Genomic DNA, 20,544 nt, shown 5'->3' with positions numbered 1-20,544 from the left:
GAAGTGTGGTGGGATTTGTACTGTTCTGTGGTTAGCTTTCACTTCCGTTATTATTACTGATGTTATCAGTTAGAGATGCCGAGGAAATGTTTTCTTCTTCCCTAGTGACTCAAAGCAAAGGGGAGTTAAAAAAAAAAAAAAAAAAAAAAAAACAACTTTAAATTGCCCAACACAGAAAATGCGATGAAGTCAGATCCTTGATAAATACATGGCATTTTCATCTGGAAGATTCTTGTTTTCTAAGGAATTACTTTTTGTTGTTGCTGTTTCTAAGTAGGTCTGCAAAGGATTGAAAAGGTAGATAATTTTCAGTTAAAGTTTTCTTGGATTTTTTTAAAAGAGATTTTTCTTGCACATTTTGCACATTTTATACATTTTACATTTAATATACTCACGGAGGCAGTTCTGGCTTATCTATGAGTAACTAGGCTCTACCTTGGCTCAGACACTCCTAAATCCATCTATTTTAAGAATTTTAAAGTGCCTCTTATCATTTCAGAATTCAGATTTGAAGTCTGAGAAAGGAAGAGAAAGCTTCATTCTTGGCCTCAGTCCCATCCCGAACAATACGAGGTTTATATGGAAGTTCAGAGAATGGATTTAGGATGGGGATAGATTTTATTTTAAAATGACTTACATTGGCTCACCTTTCCTTCTCCGTGAGCAAGCAAATGGTAGTTTTGCAACAGCCGTCCTCAACGAAGAACACATCGATTGTGAAAGAAACGCTCAGCTCTTACCGGATCTCTTTTAATAAACGTCAAACTATATCTCACTTGTTTTGTAGAAAGACTAAGAGACTTTGCTTAGAAACCCCGGTGAATAGAAAAAAAGAATCAGGAAAAATATGAGCCGATTTGTCTTCTGACATTTCAGAAACTTACCCACTCAGTTTGGGAAGGGGTGGGCTCAGGAAGGATGGCTGTGTGTTTGTAGCGCCCCGGAAACCAGCACTTGGAATGCCTTCATCCCTGTGAAGAGTTTAGGCATTCTTTTAGGCTGCTGACTTTCCCTTGTGTTCTGGAGGTGTTCTTTTTGTTTGTTTTTTTGTTATTTATTTATCTATTTTTTTGTTTTGGTTTTTCTTTCTTTCTAGAAAGTGACTCTACTGTGAGGTTGTAAAGATCACATACACCTTTCCTCCTTAAGGGCATTACTCCACACAATGCTCTCAGTTCTCTATCTTTACAAAGCAAAACGTAGCACAAGGGGCAGCAGACCCTCACTTCCCCCCCAGTGTCACTGTGAGAGCAAGTCTTAAGAGTTCACCCACCAGGGGAATGCTGAAGAGCGCTTCTCTCTCTCCCATGTCGCCTTTGTGGGTCCTGTGGCCTCACCTTGCTTGCTGATTGCTCCCAGTGGACCCTGCTTCTGGGCAAAGCCACACATGCTCACGGCCTGATCCAGTCTTTCTCTTGTTCGCTTTTCTGCTTCATTGTAGCTCTTCTTCTACAGACTCCATTTTCAATAAAGTTTTTCTTTAGTGATGTGTGAGAAAGTGTCCTTTTGTTTACACCATTGTTTGTCTGTCTCTTTGCTGTTTCCACAGGGCCATTTCAAACCATCGTTTTGAAAGGTCACTCATTCCCTTCTACAGGCAGTGGAGCCCAACAATGGGTTAATGACACCCGAACAAGCCATATTAAAATTATATCCTGTATGATCATAAACAGCTCTTGAGTACAAATAGAAGAACTTAAGTGTCTTAAAAAAACACTGAAAATATTAGTTAAAATGTTAAAGTATATTAGCCAATTACACAAAATCCTTTTATATTGCCTTGCTTCATTTCAAACATGGCATGGGCTATTTTGTCTGTGAACTCAAGTGGAACAAAAAGCTACAGAATGCAATTTGTGTCAGGAACTGGACTACAGAAGGACAACTAATTCTAATTAGTACGAATTCCCCATAGGCCAGGGGGAGGCCAAGTGCAGGAACCAACTGCCTAATGCTGTTTCTATCTTGCAACAGGTGGGCCAAGGCCTTCTAAAGGTTGTCATGGCAATAGCTAATGGCAGACCTTTGGCCGGACACCAGTAATTAATTGCAGGCATGTCCAGCCTTTGAATGTGATATCTTTTAATACAGTTCTGAAATAAAAGAAGGCTGGCTCTTCTAATTGGTTAAAATTCAAACAGCAGAAGGCTTTGCAAGAACCCCTGCAGTATAATGCAAGTCCCATTTCAGCCTTTCTAACTTAGAAGCTTTGCTGCACATGGGAGTGAAGAGAAAGGTATTCACTTGAGAGAAAGTTAAGGTTCTGTTCAGTGTGGACTCAAGAGCAAAACCTTCACACAAGGCACCAAGGCTCTGTGCAAGGCCTTGAAGAAACACACCTTTCAAAAATCTGACAAATTATCAAAAATGCTCATCTAATTTTCCATGCCTGAGTGTTACAGCCTATTGGGGAGGCGTCATTCAGTTAGACATCTTCTGTGACAGCCTATACTTAGAGAGTGGTCCCTGAGCACTGCTTGGCTTGGGGATGTAGCCAAGAGCTGGGTAGCGGTAGAGGCATTTGTAGAGTGAGGGGACCAAAGGAAGACAGCCGTGCTCTGTGCCCCCGCAGAGTCCTCTGTTCAGCTCACACCCAGGGCACCTCCTCCAGTACTTCCAAGAAGTCCTTATGGGTACTCAAGTCCCGCATCACTGGCTACTTGGGAAATGGGGCATGATACATTCTAAACAAAGCCTAATAACGAGGTAGAAAGATATGTTTCTTCCCCTTTGGACTTGAAATTGTGCTACTGTACCTTCTGCGATGGTAAAAAGAACAAGCCTGCCAGGATTGATAGAACCGACTCTCACCGTGTGGCAGGCCTTCTGCTAGGTGTTCTGTGTGCATTACCTCTGTACCATTATTTTTTCTCCTTCAAGGAACAGGAGGCTGAAGCTTAGGGAAGTTGACGTGCCCACTAGACAGTGATGGAAGAAGTAGCATCCTAAACCAGGCTGACTTAGAGAAATCCATGAAAATGGTGGGTTGGTTTGTGTTCAGTTAGGGCTGAACACTGCCTACCCGTCCTATTTTCTTTTGTTGTTATTGTTATATTAATTGATGTACTGGGGTTGCATCTAGGGCTTCATGCATGCTATGCAGTTACTGTACCACTGGCTTATATCCCTGGCTCTCTGTTTCACTTTTTATTTTGATATAGGGTCTCAGGAAACTTCTGAGGTAGCCTTAACTCAGTCAGTAGCTCCCAAAGATCTTGAACTTTACATCCTCTTGTATTAGTGTCCCAAGTTGCTGGAGTTATAGGCCTGCGCCATCCGCTTTGCTACCCATCTTCCCTTTGGAACTACTCGACCCCAAAGCACATTATGTCATCTTTGAGCCTTTAGTTCTGCATCGTGCACCTTTGTTCCTGAACTACAGCCCGATTTATTGAAACAATTTTTTTAAAAGATACCTTTTTATTAGATGCTTAGATTTGTAATTACAGGACCATTTCCCCCATCTTCCCTTTCTGTTCAACATATGGGCATGTAGTTACCAATTTCTCTTTTGCTAATGGTAAAGCAAGGAAGGAGCTGTGCCCCTCCTCACTGCATGAGCCAAACCATATTTGAAAATTTCCACTGGCTTTGCTTCACATGTTTGATGTTTTAAAACAATCACATTAGTGGGGGGAAAAAGTCAGATTTGGTCCATTCTGAGAAATGGGTGTTTTTGAGTTCCTAGTTTCCAAACAAAAAGCTGTTGAGTTATATATTTGTGTGGACTAACCTGTTTTCATGTGGACTGCAGCTTTTCCTAGATGAATTCCTTTTGGCTTCAGTGAGGGAGACTAACTTCATCGGAGTGTTCTGAAGAGGGCTCTGTTCCTCCGGTGAGCCCCCAGAAACACCATGGTTGTTTTCCACCATCCAGTGAGCAGGAAGTCTAAGGGGAAGCAAAATTAAGGCATTTTCAGCAACGATGTCCCTGAGCAAATGTCTCAGTGTAGACAGTTCTTTGACCCTCTTGTCACAACAGACGGATCTGTGACAGACTTCCACACTGAGACATGGCCTGTCCCTATGCTTTTTTATGTATATATGCTGTCATTACTTACATGTGTTCCAAGTATCTACTTCCTGATGTTGCTAAGAAAGTCAGCTAATAACAGGCATGACAAAAGGTGGACAGTTTTTGCCCCCTCCTCCTTTTTTAAACATGTGGAGAATTCCTGGGACATGAGTACAACAAGAAAAACACTTTAGGATGCTATTACTTTTGTGGCTGGATTCCCCATGGATTTATTTTTGTCTAACAATGGGATAGGAGATGCTGCGCAGAGCTGTGACCTCCCCCACGCCACGATGAGAATTGCTTTCCTAATAAAATGCTTCTATCGTGACCTCCCCAGATCTTTTGACTCTTATTGCTTAGGTGGAACTGGAGGCTAAAGCATGGCTTCTTTTAGCAACACATTTGCATAAGTTGATCTGAACGTTCCCCAAGCGATTCCATGACTCCAGGGCTGGCCTGTCATCTCGGAAAAGCCTGAGGTACTCAGCCCAAAGAGATCAAAACTCAAGAATTAACTAGTCTTCATAAAATGAGAACATCTCCAGGAACAGTACAACAAATGATTATCATTTCTTCTTGGCGTTGGACTATGCCAAGCTAGAGAAAAACAGAGCTCTCAAACGTTGACAATCTGGTATATTGAAGTATGACCATTATTTTTTATTTTCCACATTTTTGGTCCAAAGACAGTTCTGAGTAATTGATTCCCATAATGAGCTATGGTTCGTTAGTCAATTTAATTTATAATTGAATTGGATGGATGTAACTCTGTGTAAAATTGTCTCTGAAGAATCTGTTTTGTTCGTCTGTTCAACTTCTGACAGGGATGGAAGAAAATCTAAATTATTCCCTCCTGCAAGGGGAAAAATTCAGAGTCTCAGCTTCCCCGGTGAAATTAAGAGAAAAAAATATTTTTAATAGTTGCCATGCAAAAATATTATGGCTTTACTAAAATTTATACAAGCGTGTCAATTAACACATTCACGGCAAGGACAGTGGATTTGGGAATCTGTGTAAATGCCTCAGGCAAAGACCTTGCTGAGTCCCAGGAAGCATCCTCGTTATTAGAATGAGCACCAGGTCTCCCAGCATCTATCATCGTTGGTTATTGACAAAGATAGTCCTATCGCTACATAAATACACTAGGAAAACAATAGCTCTAATTCTGCAGGTGTTGCGCAATTACCACAACTTGTATTTTCCATACATTTTCAATAATGCTATAATTTGGGAAACAATTATTAAAATAACCATGTAGCATTTTCATTTTTTCCCCCCAGTTTGAAAGCCTGTCAGGAAAATTTGAACTTTAATTGTGAACAATAGGCTTTCGATTTTGCTCAGAGATTTCCCCTTCTTCCTGAAGCCCTTCACATTTAAAACTTTTACAACCGTCTTAGCACACACTCAAAACAAAGCCATAATTATGTAAAAAGAAATGTTTTACAGTTAATGCCATCTAAGACACTCACCAAGTGCCAAAATGCATAGGATTTTGGTAAAAGGCAATCTGTTCTTTGAGGATAATACATGCAAACTACTCTTGTGTGAAACCTGAGGCAGGAGGCAGGAATAGTATACTGCCTTAGCTCACACCTATGGAGCTGACTTTGATACCATGCCCAGAAGTGGGTTACAGGCTGTGATTTGAATGCAGTTTAATCATTTTTAGAGGCGAAGGGCCTTTAGGGTACTCTTGTTCCATAAGACTTATTACATCTAAGAAAGATGAAGGCATAGGCTTTATTCTTCCTCGTTAACAATGGTAATGATCCCTAATGATGGACTGTTGTATGAAATCCACTGACTGGGAGGACAAGCTAGATGAAAACAGCTGTCTTTTCCATTGTCAGCCCTGCTCTTCTGTGGACAAAGAGATCATGGATTCCCATCCCAGACTCCGATGGAGAAGTCACTGTATGGCCACTGCCATTTCTATGGGCTTTAATTTAATCCCTTGCAAATGTTAAAAATATATATTTTACTTAGTTATAATGATATGAATAAATGAGGTTTAAGTAAGGCAGGTCAGGATCTAAAGTCCAAATGTTACAGTTCTCGAGAGGTGAATCTTTCACAGCCTCTCTTCTTCCCTGTACCGTCTGTTCTCTTCCCTTGTCCTTTGCAGGGTTTTAGCTGTTTTTTTTTTTTTTTTTAAAATTACTGACACAAGCAGAAGATATTTTATTCGGAAAAAATACTGTCCAAATGAGCCATGTTCAACCTAACACTCTGATTGTAAACAAAGCAGGACTTGGCTTTATCGGGTAAACAAAATCAACAGAGTTCTCTGAAACTCATAATTGTAACATCCCTCCTCAGGGATTTTCAGTGAGACTCATCTTTTATGTAAGTCAGGTATGTAAAATGGATTGGAAGTGAATCCAACAAAATATTCAAAGCCACATCAATCATTCATACACAATGCTCAGTTCAATGAGGGCTGACTCTGGCACCCAGATAAGCAGTGTCATAGTAACTTATGCTCTGTGGCAGCGGAACCCACCATGATCAATCACCCCCTAACCAGCCCAAGTTACACTTTTGCTTTAGTCCTTAAACTCTTCTGAGTAGACTTTGAAAACTATTGTTTTTATCCAAAGTACTAGATCGATACCTGTGATCAATATACATTTATTTCCCACTAAAGAGGACAATGGCCACTGGGATCCTGAGATGTTCTCACAGAGATAAATGTTGGATTGAGTAGGAGATCATTAATACATCCAATTTTAGCGGGGCGGTGTCTTGAATGTCTCCTTGAGGCTGACTCTCGAAGAATGCTCCTTTGCTTCAAGATAACTGTTTCTTTGCTAGGCTTTTCAGTAAACTCTTCAAAACCTTGTGTACTGATGGGTTGTGTAGTTTCAATCCTCAGCCAATACAAATGGAAAACATTATTTATTGATGATTTGGCCCTGTGAAATTTTCTAAGGTGTCTAGTTATAAAAACACATTATAAAGTGTGGGCAAACCTTGCGAATGGTACTAATAATGTCATAGCGGGAGATCAGGGTTCTATGCCTGGACCCGTGCTCACCTAAAGTTGTGCAAACACTTAAGGGGGCCTGCTTATAGTTCATGGCATCAGGGGAAGGAAGAAAATTTTAATACCAGTGACAGGAATCACACTTCTGTAACTCTCCTCTGGCTTCCACAGTAACATTTTTAACCGGTTCATCCAGGCAAGAGGTCACGGCTTACTTATATTTTACTGCATTCAGAATTGCTAGCCCATTGTTTTTGCACTGACCAAGTAATCAAGAGATGATCTAATGGAGTTATTGCATCACTGGATACAGTTTTAGTTGAAAATTCCTGGCTTTCCATTAATTCAGGGCATTTCCTTCTACTTCAGCAGAGGACTAGTCTGAATGAAAGATACTTGAAAAGTGGGTGTGAAAGTGAATGGGCCATCAAGCAGAGTTGAAAATTTCCTGCTTAGAAAATGTTGGGAGATAGGATACAAAATAAGGTAGAAAAAAAGGAAACTCCTAAGTCCTTGTATCTTTTGAAGCAACACACTTTAAGAGCATTCAACTGAATAGTACCCTTGATTAAAAAAAAAAAATTCCTCTGAGCACACACCAATCCATATCATCTTATGAATACATGAATTGTATACTAGCACATGGACATACATGTATGTGTATGTATATATTTAACAGCTTCAGTAACAATATCCAAAGCATAATTTAATCATGGATGATAATGAAGAGGGATATCTTGTAAATTTTTTAAACATTATTTTTGGTTGACTTATTGTCATATAAAATTGTATTGACCTTATTGGGGAAGAGAAAAAAGTCATGAAGAGGAGCAGAGATGGGGGATGAATATAATCCAAATATGTTATGTACACATATTAAAATGTCACAATGAAGCCCATGTGTTTGAAATTAATATAGCTAGTTTAACGAACTAAATTTAGTAATATGGCCTTGAAGGAGTGGAGGCTTGTGCTTATGTTACCGACACTGTCTTCAGTCTGCACAGGTTCTGCAGTCTGCTAATTTCAATCTTCAGGATCTAGAGCAACTTCAAAACACAAGGTGTCTATTTTGTGAACTAATGCAACTGAAGTTACATACTAGCCCATGAACCTCTTTTAGTAGCACAAGGAATGGCATTATTGGCATATACTATCACTCCCTTCCCTCAGGGTACAAGGATTATCTTCCCACTTAAGCTTTCCGACCTGGGCACTAGGGTGGACACGAGTGTCAATGCACAGGATAAACATAACTCAGGTTGACTTTGTGCATGAACATAAGTGAGGATTGCATTCTTTCTTTCTGCATAACAAAGGTTCATCTTATACATCTTGTTTTGGAGATCTCTGTGCTAGAGTTATGGGGAAACACCCACATGCTCTCTGGAGAATTTCACTTGACATGAACCTGCATGCGGCCACATGCTACCTTCCCATGTCTTCCAGTCAGGAATATCATTTCCATACCCTTGCTCTGTCTGAAACACACAGAAGGAGGAACATTTCTGTCTCTTACTCTGTATTTCCTGAGAATGATCTGTAAGCTTTAGTGTTCAATGTATCTGACCTATGGAATGTGGGGTCTAAGGGAGAATTGCAGACAGAGACTGGTATGTGAAATCTGCCATGAGATGCAGAGGGGAAGTGACCACCACGATGTGTCAGGCCAGGGAAAGTACCTTAGAGAAGAGTGTGGGAGCTGAGACCTTCAAAATAACTAGGACAGTCCCAAGTTGAGAGAGATCAAGTGTCTTATAAAAACTAAAGGCTGGCTGGCCAAGTGGAAAGCAGCAGGGTGGGCAACCAGGCAGAGAGAGAGAGAGAGGCTACGTTAAACAAGGTTCTGTGTTATGTTAGGACTTGGACTTGATTCTGAGACCTGTGTAAAGCCATTTGAGACACTTCAATGTGGGGGTGACATGGGTAGGAGAAATCCAGTACAGAAAATATTTATGATAATGCGGGCACATGTTAAGTAATCAGTGTGTGTAAGCTTGGACTAACCTTACCATTAATATGAATATCATCATCCAAACTTATTGATTACTATCTATCCATTACTGTATTGTATTTGTAGAGCGATCCTTCTAGTTGCAATTTGGAGAAGACTGAAGGCATAGAACATTTTTTTTCTGAGTTCTTTGTTCTTCGAAATTTCTTCTCCTTGCTTCCTGAGACTTGTCCAGTCTGTTAGTGGTGTGTCTTTTGGTAAAGATTCTTACATTGAACTTTGTCTACATATTTATTTAGTCCTGAAGTGAAGTAAGTGAGGAAATGTCAGAGGTGACCCTGGAAGAAGCAGGGATGGGTAGAATTTGGAGAAATGTTGCCAGAGAGCTTTCACTGGGCAGAAGCACACATTTCACGTGGAAAGCATCTCACATGGGGCCGGTTAGGTACACACACTGAATAAATACCTCTTAACTGACCTAGTTTTTCTTTTAACTTAAGGAATCTTCTCACAGCTGAATAGCTGGCTTTTCTATCATTGGTTTGTGCTTTTCCTATGTGAAAATTTTTGGCTTCACCCTTTCTTTTGAGGTGTATGTACATGCTTGCATGAATTAAGTTTATTTAATTGCATTTTCAAACGTTGGCTTGCCTCACTAGAGTCACCAAAAACAATAACCTTCTGTTTTAGAAACTGTGTCGAGCACTATTTGAGTGTGGTTACATCACCTTTACTTAATCTTCCACCGAGGTAAATTCTCATTAAACACTAGACATCAACTATATCTTCAGATTGTGTAGACATTAGTGAATGCTTCGTTCTCAGTGTTGTCAGTGATCCTGAAAATAATTTGTTTATGTCGTCAGTATCAGTGTAGTAAAATTCAGAGGGATTTTCTTCCGTTGATGTCCTCAGATACCATTTTGTTGAAGGGAAGCGGTCCCAGCATTTCCTGTCATTTGTCAGTCTTGGACGATCAGAAAGTATCCAAAAGAATACAGATGCCGAGTTTCACATTCACAGGGAGAAAAAAAAACTGAGCTCAAGGGAATTATCACAGAGGGTCAGGAGGGGGCTCAGTCAGTAGAGTGCTTGCTGTGTCAGTGGGAGGAGCTGGGCCCGCGCTCCCGAGCACATGTCAGACTGGGTATGGTGGCACATATCTGTAACTCTGGGGCTACAGGCTGGGGTGGGGGAAGACAGGAGGGTCCCTGGGGATGACTGGCCTGCCTACTGCATTATGGAGTTATAGGTTCAGCAAAAGACCCTGACTCAAAAATAAAAATAAAAATAAGCTGGCAAGTGATAGAAAGAGGTACTTGACATTGACCTGTGGCTTCTATGTGCCTGTACATATATGTGCACATATACCACACAAAATATAGAAATACACATAATGAAACAAAGGTCAAAAAACTATCTTTAAATGGTCAGGGGACTCGAAAAGCTCCCTATTTAAAGGAAGAGGCACTCACTGTTGAGAAGCTAAAGGGATGGATGCAGTAAAAACCTCGCTGTTTCAGGCACTCCATCATACGCAGACACGGGCGGCTTGTTCTTGTTTCTGGACACACTGCTGCCTGCTGTGCAGAAATTAAACATTGCATGAAGCAGGTATTTAGAATGCCCATCAGAAAAAAAGATTAAAAACTGTAAATCTTCAACTCATGAGGCCTGGGCAGAACCTGGCAAACCGCCTATTCTGTATCGCCTTCCTCCTGCTGAAGACGCAAACTCCACTATGGCCAGGCGAACAACAAGCACAGATTTGCCAAGGAAATCTTTTGTTTTATTCCCCTTTCTTGCATGAAAGGAGCTGATGCCTCAATTCTCCCTCTTTTGTGACTTATTCTCTTATTCTCAAAGGACAGAACTGAATTCCCAGACCCAAGAGTGGAAAGAAAGAAAAAGAAAGCCCACTGAAGGAAACAGTGTTTTTAAGTCAGAACAGAGCCATTTCTGCTGATGCAGGAGGATGACTCCATGGAGACATTGGGAGAAACTCTCTGTTGTTGGGGTAGATCACCTGTACCTGCTCAAGTTTGGGTGCTGGAATTCTACCACCCTCAATGACTTACTGCAATAAGAAATGCTTTTGTTCCAAATAACTAGCATGCCTCCTTTCCCGGTTTGTGATTCCACTTACCAAGCCTGACAACGCATCGGAAAGGCAGACATAAATTAAAGCAGGCATTTGAAAGCTAAGGGTATATAATTTGGAAGAGCTGTTTTTTTGTACTTTGTCACATTATAGCTTATCTTTGACTTTTATGTGTGCTTTCCCTTTTGGGTGCATTTTCATCCAATACCATTGCAGATTTATACATGTAATATAACCTAGAGAATGATGAACGGTATGCAATACTGGGATTGTTGGTGCTATCCATTTACAATAATAAAAAGTTAAAAAGACAAAATGTAATGATAATAGTAAACAAAAAGTATCAACGCTTTTCTAACTTTTCATCCTGACTTTGCCTTCCCTGGTGTTTCCTCTGGTGGGAGTCAGTTGGCTGTTTTGAACTTTTTGTCTTTTAATCTGTGTTTACATGCTCTCCTTCCTATTGAGTGCCTCTAGGTTTCTCGGTCCTCCGACATTTCCTCTTATTTACATATTTGTTACAAACTTTGAAATAATGACCTCTTTGTGGGTGGGTATGAGGTAGATATGGGTGAGTGTGTATATGTGTCATATTCAGAAGTGAGTGGGTGAGTGTGTGTGTGTGTGTGTGTGTGTGTGTGTTGGAGTGAAATGTGTGTATGTGTATCTGGTCTGACACTAGGTTGGTATCTTTCTCAATCACTTTGTGTGTGTGTATGTTTGTATGTGTGTGGAGAGAGAGAGAGAGAGAGAGAGAGAGAGAGAGAGAGAGAGAGAGAGAGAGGCAGACAGACAGAGACAGACTCAATATGTAGTTCTGTACGTAGTTCTGGCTTGCCTGTAACTCACTATATAGACCAGATTGTCCTTGTACTCACAGTCTTCCTGTCCCTACCTCCCGAAGACTAGGATTAAAGTCCGTGCCATGATGTAGGCTTAGGTTTGGAAACAGTTTGCTACCGTATCTGGAGCTCACCAGCTCACTGGCCAACAAGCACTAAGACATGCCTGTTCCCACTTCCACCACGCTAGGACCTCACACAGAGTCACCATGTCCACTTTTCCTTTTTATAAGGATGTTGGGGATTCACAGCTAGCCCATCTCCTCAGCCTCACTCTTCTCTCTTTTCATTATCCATTCTTCTTTCTCCTCTCCTCCTCATCTTTCTCTTCCTTCCGTCCGTTTCTTCTTTGTCTCTTCATATCTGTAAATTTATCTTTACTGTCTCCTTGTTCATTTTGTTTCTTTCTTGTAAAATGTACTCTATTGTTAGGGCGAATCTGGAAATGCTAAAGTGTAACTTGTAATTGTCCTTGGAACACTGAAAACACAAGAAAAGTACAAGGTGCAAAAATTCATGAAGAAATTATATCAGTAAATATATCACCCAGTAATAGAACAAGGCTCTAGATCAGGTTGACTCACATGCTTAGAAATGTGTGGATACCAGACCTGCATGTCTTACAGGAACCCTCAGATCATAATTGTGTTATTTTATCCCAGCCCATAAATATCCTAGAATTCTATTAGAATCCACCAACTCTTATGAGTTCATCAAATGTGCTTACAGTCTCAGAATGCTGTGTGGTGTGGTTTTGCAGGTTTTCAATCAGTGCTGCAGATAGACTACTGGCCTTCAGACACTACAGGGAAATGGTAAAAGTGGGTGTACGTTAGAGTTGGGAGTTATCACAGATCCAATCAGAGTATTTAATTTCAAGCCCATGATCCAAAATCAGGCACCCCTCAAAGCATTAGCAGAGGAATTCAGCAAATTATTTGGCTTATTTGGTTGACCAAATAAATATAAGGCCCACTAGGAAACCACTAATCTTATTTGCTAGGTTTTGAGTGAAAAAGTAATAGATGGGGGGTGGGGGTGGGGGTGGGGTAGAGATTACTAAACCAAGCGCAGACCACTAGATTCTCTTTTATTTTGAAAGTCGATTGGCAGAGCTACTGTATTGACCCTCTAAAAACTATTGCAGGGAGAAGCAGCGCGTCCTCATTTCACGAAGTGGACTGTGTGTTTGAATCTATCTTGATCACTACTCACTACTGCCTCTGTTGTAGTCACTGTTTCTAAATCCCTCTCCACAGGCCAGAAGTAGTATGTCTGCATTGTATGCATTTCTGGGGCAGCACCACAGTGCCAGGCACAGCTCTCATGTTCTCTTTGCCTCCTCTAGCAAGCTTCTGCTCCATTGTTTGATTGTAGCTACGTTCTGCTCTGTGTGACTTCCTCTTCTTACAATCTAGAGTTAGCAGTGGCTGTTCCTGTCTGGGATATGTTGTGCTTCCAATGCAGAGAAAGCAGAAGAGAGATGGAGACAATACTTGTGGAGTCCTTCAAGCTTCTACTTAGAAAGTTAAACTTGATGTAAGCTCCCATGCAATTGGCCAAACCCAGTCACATGATCAAGACTGAGCCTAAGCAGACAGCGTTCATATCTCCCAAGAAAGAAGCTGTGGTTGCATGGCAACAGGATGAGCATAGAATGTTCTTACAGGCAAAGGCAGAGAGTGACAGGGACAGTAGGATTCCCATACATAATAAAAGCTATTGAAATGAATTATAGCCAGGAGAATAGAATTATTAGTATATTCTCTTGAGAATGAATAGACAGGAGATAGTTTTAAGAACTTTTTCTTTGTTTAGCTTCCTCAGCAAGATTTTCCCATTTATAAGTGGAGTTGAATAACATTATCTGATTGAGTACTTAGCATTAATTCAGTACGATAGTTAAACGCATGACCACGAAATGGTTAAAAAATAAAGATCTGTTACAGGGAGAATTAGAGAAAAAGAAATTAAAGTTTCTTTCCCTTTAAGATCCAGATAAAACTTCTTGGTGGAGTTCTTCAGATCCAAACTTGCTCTATTCCAAAGCTAGAATCCCATTTTCTAGAGTTACCATGGAGGGGAGAAAACATGAGCTTATAAATTGTCTTTCTAAGTAACATATGTTAACTTTGGCTCAGATGAGGGCAACAGCTCCCATTGTTATTATAACTGTGGTTGACAGAGGCTTAGGACCTACCTTACTGAACTTTCTCTGACTTCCATGAGAAGAGCATGTGCTGCAGCTCAAGAGTTTCTGCCTCTAAGCAGCCAATACACTTTGATCACGTATCTTCCAGATTCTGTGAAGGCTGGGGTTCCCCTGTAGGCTAGGAACTTGTGTTTGTTGAGGGACTCGATCAGAGTTGTGCCATTGTAGACAGGGAAGCGGACGTCTCAACAATGAGCAGATTAGATTTGACAAAAGGAAATGGCCAACTGGTCTCCATTCCTGTAGACTAGCATGTGTGATGTGAGAGACAAGAGCTGAGACGGCAGGTCAACAGAGACTTAACTCGGTTTCCAAGTGCAAGCCAACTTCGGTCCCCCTGAGATCCATATTGTAATTATACGCCTATATTGGTAGCCCATTACCTATGACATATCTATATTTAAATTATTTAGATTATGCTCTAGATTTTATTACACAGTGTACTAAATTATTTACCTCTTTATTTAAAAAGTATCTGAATTTACAAAATCATTTTCAGTCTTGCTACGCAATTTTGAAATGGATAAGACTTAAATAACATTTATCACATGTCCAGGTGGTCAGAGAGGGATGTCACAAGGTGAATAATTTCCATTCCAGAGATTTTTTTTTTGTGTGTGTGTGTGAGCTGCTTTAGCTGGTTGCCACCTGCACAAACCCTTGTACACAGTAAGTGCTCAGTAAATATTTACCGACTTGACAGGACAGTTAAGGACAGGTATTGGGGATGGGCCAGAGAGACTAACTTACACCCAGTCAGAAATCCAGACTTATCAGCAACTGAATATGTCTGAAGAACTCATTAAAAACCAGGGGAAATGCAGGAGAACATTTCTCCCCTACTCCATTACTCTGTGGGAAATATAAATGAAATAGATCATTTACATAACGGCATAATGTGCCTAGATATAACAGATTATTTGCATAACTGCATAATGCCACTAATCAGGGAAAAAAGCCTTAAATATTTCTGGGATATGAACATACAGAATTATATAAGGTATGCATATCAACCAATAATCAGGGCCTTCTCTTTTTTGCAACTCGTGTCCTGATAAGGAGAAACACAGCCACAGAAATAAATGAGCCTCCTCAGCATCAGACACCAAAAACTGAACATGCTGGGGAGGCCAGACTGCATGGTCTGAGTTCAATTTCTCCAAACTAGCTGTTTTTCTTGCATCAGGAGCAACTAATAGAGACCAGTACTCATGAAAACACAAAGGCAGAGCCCCTGAAAGTAATTTTTAGGTGAGTAATGAGGAAGGAAAGGCTAGACTGTTCGCTTAGGCATCAGTGCCTTCTCTGTCCTGTTAATGATGATAGTAGCATTTCAAGGCACTAGCCAGATAAGAGAAGAAAAAAACAGGCAGTTCAGTTTAGTGATAATAATCTGTTTTCTCCCATAATCAGAGTAGCTATACTCCGTTATATATTTATCTCAGTGCTAAGGTTCTTCCACATGTATAACTCCACTGAGTTCATTATATTTTTTAATGTATCTCAGATTCATTTCAGATCCTGATTTCCCAGCACAAACTAAAGTAACAAATATATAATTATTCTCATAAATAACTCAGCACCTTATATTTCAAACAAGTTTTCCCAGAAGGCACAAGTGCCCTATATTAAATTCTTTTAAGTGTAAGTTGATTAAGGTAAAAATTAGTTGTTACTACCTTATGGACATTTTCAGTTTAGGAACTATTCAAAGTCAGGTCTATACTAAGTCCATTTGCTGCAGCCCACAGGTATAATCATCAGGAAAATTAATAATCATGTTTAGTATGACTATAAATCATTGTGGTTTAGGCAATTAATTTCTGTAGAAAAAAATGAAGGATCTATAAGCATTATTAAAGTGCAAACTACATGTTGTGGAAACTAAATCCAACAAAGCCATGTTGCAATGTAGGGTTTCTAGTTTCAGTGTGTTAATATGGGGTCATCTGAGGAGGTAGGGACACTGATGATCCTGAATAAATAATATGGTGACTTCAGCAGTTTATGAATGCAGTTTTCAGTGCATTCAGTATTCAGAATCTCTGAGTCAGATGAAGTGGAAAGAGTCACTCATCTTTAATAAAGGCAGTGAGCCCTGTTAGGAGTGAATGAACAGGGGGGTATTTGCATGAGCCCACACTCATGGCTTGGCAAATATCCCAAGAGCCAGAGACCAAGGAATGCTGTTGGCAAAATTGTTTCCTGTAAGACTTCTTTGACTCTGGTCTGTCTGGTTAGTGTGCAAAGTCAGACCTGGGAAACAAAGTTTCCTAGTGAAAGACAGCAGCATCCACTCATAAATGAAAGGGTGGCTACGGGCCATCATCTCGTCACTTATTTTCTCATTTACCCTTCACAGCGTCAACTATGTATGATTATGTTAATAGATGAGAAAATATGCTCAGAGTGCTCAAGCTGTCTGTGAAATAAAGGTCAGAGGATATGGAACTCTTAATTCCCATCTCAGCTGATCTCCAAAGTTGAACGTTTGCTTTCCAAATCTCATTCTTTTTATCTACTCTTCGTCTCCTTTTTTTAATCCCCCTCTTTATGTTTCTGCAGTATGTTTTTCTTCCTCCGATGTTTGCCTCAATCTTTATGATTTTCCCCTGCTGCACCTCCAGTCTCCAATGATGCCCTCGGGCATTTCATAGTCAGTTAACGGTCCTTGGGCTCAGAACTCTGCCATGGTAGCCTTGGTTGATGTGACACTTTAAAGAAGGATGCATTCCTCTTTCTAGTTTTAGGCATTCTGTCTTTCCCAGGCCTCCCTTAGCATATGTCTCCTTTTCCCACCACATCCAACTTTATTAGTTTCTATTCTAAGAAGTCCACATCACAACTTTATTTGTGTACTGTATTTTCTGCTGAGAATAGGAGGGAGAAAGAAAGACAAGAAATCAGGAAGGAAAGGTTAGGGAAAAAGAACGAAACAGAGAAAGAAGGAAAAGTTACAGAATGACTCCTCCCATTAATGAAGCTTTGTCACTTTCCAGAAGAGTCACCATAGGTCCCTTAAATAGTAAAGTGACTTTAAACACTGAATACCATTTGATTTGTGTGCCTTTTCAGGAATCAGTCATGGCATAAAGTGAGCTGCTCCTGGCTGTATTATGTAGCATACCATCTTATAGAACACAGTGCATGGTTAATAATGCATTTACGTACCTCATTTGACTCTGGACAGTGGTCTTATTTCTGTCACACAGGAAGGGACTTAAAGTCCAGGGGATTAAGTGACTTATTTCAGCTCCACAGTGATGGAGGAAGACAGGAACTCACACTCAGTTCTGGTGCTCCTTAATTGTGGCTTCTTCAGTAGAGACACGAACTTCTCCTTTGAGATTGCCACCCCCTTAGGTGAGACATTAACTCAGCTTGTGTGCTCTTATTTCTGTTGCATTTGCTCCAGTTAATGGGGTCAAAGCTCTCCCCATTACTCAATCTGATGGATTCTGTCTAAACTTACCTTACCCGATTACTACACACCCCTAGCACCCTGCATCATACCTTCCTCTTCAAATTCCTTCTTTGTTTCCATAGACCCTTTTCTTTCTTCTTTCTCCTTAAACATCTCAGATAATTCTTGCTCTTTCTTTGACTGGTTCACCTTTCCCTCTCCAAGTGTTTAAATGACAAAATGTTTTGGTCCATTTTTATGTAAACATCTAACCCATTAAGTCTTTGCTCCCAGAATCAGCTGTTGCCAGGTGATGATGCTTGTATGTTCACACCTCTGGTCCAGATGTCTTCCTTTAGCACTATGTCTGTAGTTTCAGATGCTAAATGAATATATTCATTGTAACAGTAAGTAGGCAAGTGAAACCCAGTTTTATCCCCAATTAAATTTCTCATCTTCACAAAGTTGTTTTTTGATGACCCTCTACCTTAGTTAACAGTGACAGCAGTGAGGACCCCATAACTCTATAATAGAAGAAGTCAGCCTTCAACCAAGTTCTACTGGATCTGCATTCATTCTGCATCCATCCCTTCTCCCCCCCACCCCACTGAAGTTTATTCAGCCTGGGTCCTCATCGCTTGTATTCGAACTGTTGCAACATCTGTTTAATGATTCCCCCTGCATCAGAGGCCCATTGACACAAGGAACCACAGCAAAGCTATGAGACCCTGGTTATACCAGCAGCACCTAGCTCCACTGTCTTTCGATGCCTAATCAGGAAGGCATATCAGGGGCACAAGGAACAGAACACAGTGAGACAGCAGCTTTTCTCATCCAGTGATGAGATGAGAGAATTTCCCATCCAGAGCTTGAGACCAAGTCAGCTTCTCTACAGCCAGTTACTATGGTCCACAATTGCTCTGCCCTTGTCTTTTCAATCCTCCATACTTCTAAGCATTGTAATGATTTCCTGTCTCCCTTCTACTATATACTTCAGAATTCAAGAGACCCTGTCATCTTTACTGACTGAAAAGTATGAGAGACATATATGTATGTCAGTGGGTACCCCTGCAGAGACAAAAGGCACAATGCAACTGCATAGTTGAGGAATGAGTTAAGGGAGTATTAACTAAAGTGTGGACAAACTTTAAAAAGAGAAAGTCATAGAATGTCTCAGGTAGTAATTCAAAGGAACAACAAACCACCTCTTCCTGGGCTGATGGGGTAAGAAGGGGATTTAGTAGGCTGCAGGAACAGTGCTGGCTGGAAAAGCTTTGGGGAAGTTAGCATGGCAGGAATGATGGCCTCTGGCAAAGCTAGGGAGGGAGGTGGGAGAGATGTGCCCCAACCTCCCTGTCCTCTTGCCTCCCGGTTACCCCTCATTAGTCTAACTGAGGTAGAATCTGGTCAGTAAAAGATCACATGAGTAGGGTCTATGGTCCTCAAAGATCAGCCTCTCAAGCAGGGCAAGGTAGAGAATGTTGGAGTAGATGTAGAAAAGCATAAGGAAGATCTCAGTGTCTGGATTGGAAAAGTGAAGGAATCAAGGAATATGTGACCATCCCAACTGTATTCTAATGCGTATTTAAAAAGGTGTCCCCCTCAAATGGTGTATCCATTGAGGGCCCAGTAATTGAGAACATTATTTGTAGTGTATCCATCACCCAGTGTTGATCTGTTGTAGCTGAGTACACTGAGGTTATTGTGGTCTATTATTTACTTTTTTAATTTATAATTTTAAATTTTATTTTCAATTTTTACCTTATTAATTAATTAAGTGTGTGTGTGTGTGTGTGTGTGTGTGCGTGTGTGTGTGTACATTTGTAGAGGTCAGAGGACAACTTGCAAGAGTCTGTTCTCTCCTTCCATCATATGAAGCCTGGGGATTGAACCCAGAACTCAAGTCACAGGTCTTGATGGCTCTGACACCTTCACCTGCTGGACCATTCCCCCACCCCAGCAGTGCACTTTAAGAAGGCAGCAGCTGCTCCAAGTTTTCCGAGGGAGCTTTTGGGCTTTACTGAGTCACTTACTGACTCATGTCCCATATATCAAATGAGATTTAACCATTCGCCTTGTCCAGGCTTGCCACCGTCAGCTAACCAGCCTCAACTGCTTTGCTCCTTCTTGCCTAGTGTTTTCATTATTTTATTTTATTTTTTAAGATTTATTTATAGCCAGGCTTGGTGGTGTATGCTTTTAATCCTTCGGGAAGCAGAGGAAGGTGGATCTCTGTGAGTCTGAGGTCAGCGTGATCTACAAAGTGAGTTCTAGGACAGCCAAAACTAGTACACAGAGAAATCTTGTCTCAAAAAACCAAAACTGAATAAATCAATAAATAAAATATGATTAATTTAATGTATATGGATGCTTTCTCTGCATGTACATCTATCTGTACATCAGAAGAGGTCATCGGATCCCAAGAGATGATAGTTATGGATTGTTGTGAGCCACCATGTGGCTGTGCTGGGAACTCAGGAGCTCTGAAGAGCAGCCAGTGCTCTTAACCGATGAACTGTCTCTCCAGCCCCATTGCCCGGTGTTTCTTGTGAGAGGCCATCTTTATCTAACACCCACAGTAATTATGTTCTTTATTCCCCCTGTCCCCACCCCTCTCTAACCTTCTCTCCCACAACATACTCCTTCTCTTGTTTAAACCATCTTTCTTCAACAATGAATATAACACCTTGGGTTCTTTAAATGGCACCTGATTCCTGTCTTCCTTGTGTTCATTTTTATTTAAACTCTCCCGCTTTCCAGAGAGAAACCTTATGCAGTTAGCAGTCACTTCATTTGGACTCCCACAATAATTTGAGATGAATTTATTTATACTGTCATCCCTGCATTGTATTATTTAAATTTCTGTTATGATTGACCTTGAGAGCGAGGAGTATGGATTTATTTACTACAGAACTCCAGTATCTAGACCATGCACAGTGGATAGTATTTGGTGAGGGCACAATTAATGAATGAGTGAGTGAGAAAAGGAGCCGAAAGGACTTGACTATCCAGAATGACTGCAGCT

This window comes from Peromyscus leucopus, chromosome 6, assembly GCF_004664715.2.
Source record: "Peromyscus leucopus breed LL Stock chromosome 6, UCI_PerLeu_2.1, whole genome shotgun sequence".
Taxonomy (NCBI): domain Eukaryota; kingdom Metazoa; phylum Chordata; class Mammalia; order Rodentia; family Cricetidae; genus Peromyscus; species Peromyscus leucopus.
This window is presented reverse-complemented; position numbering follows the sequence as displayed.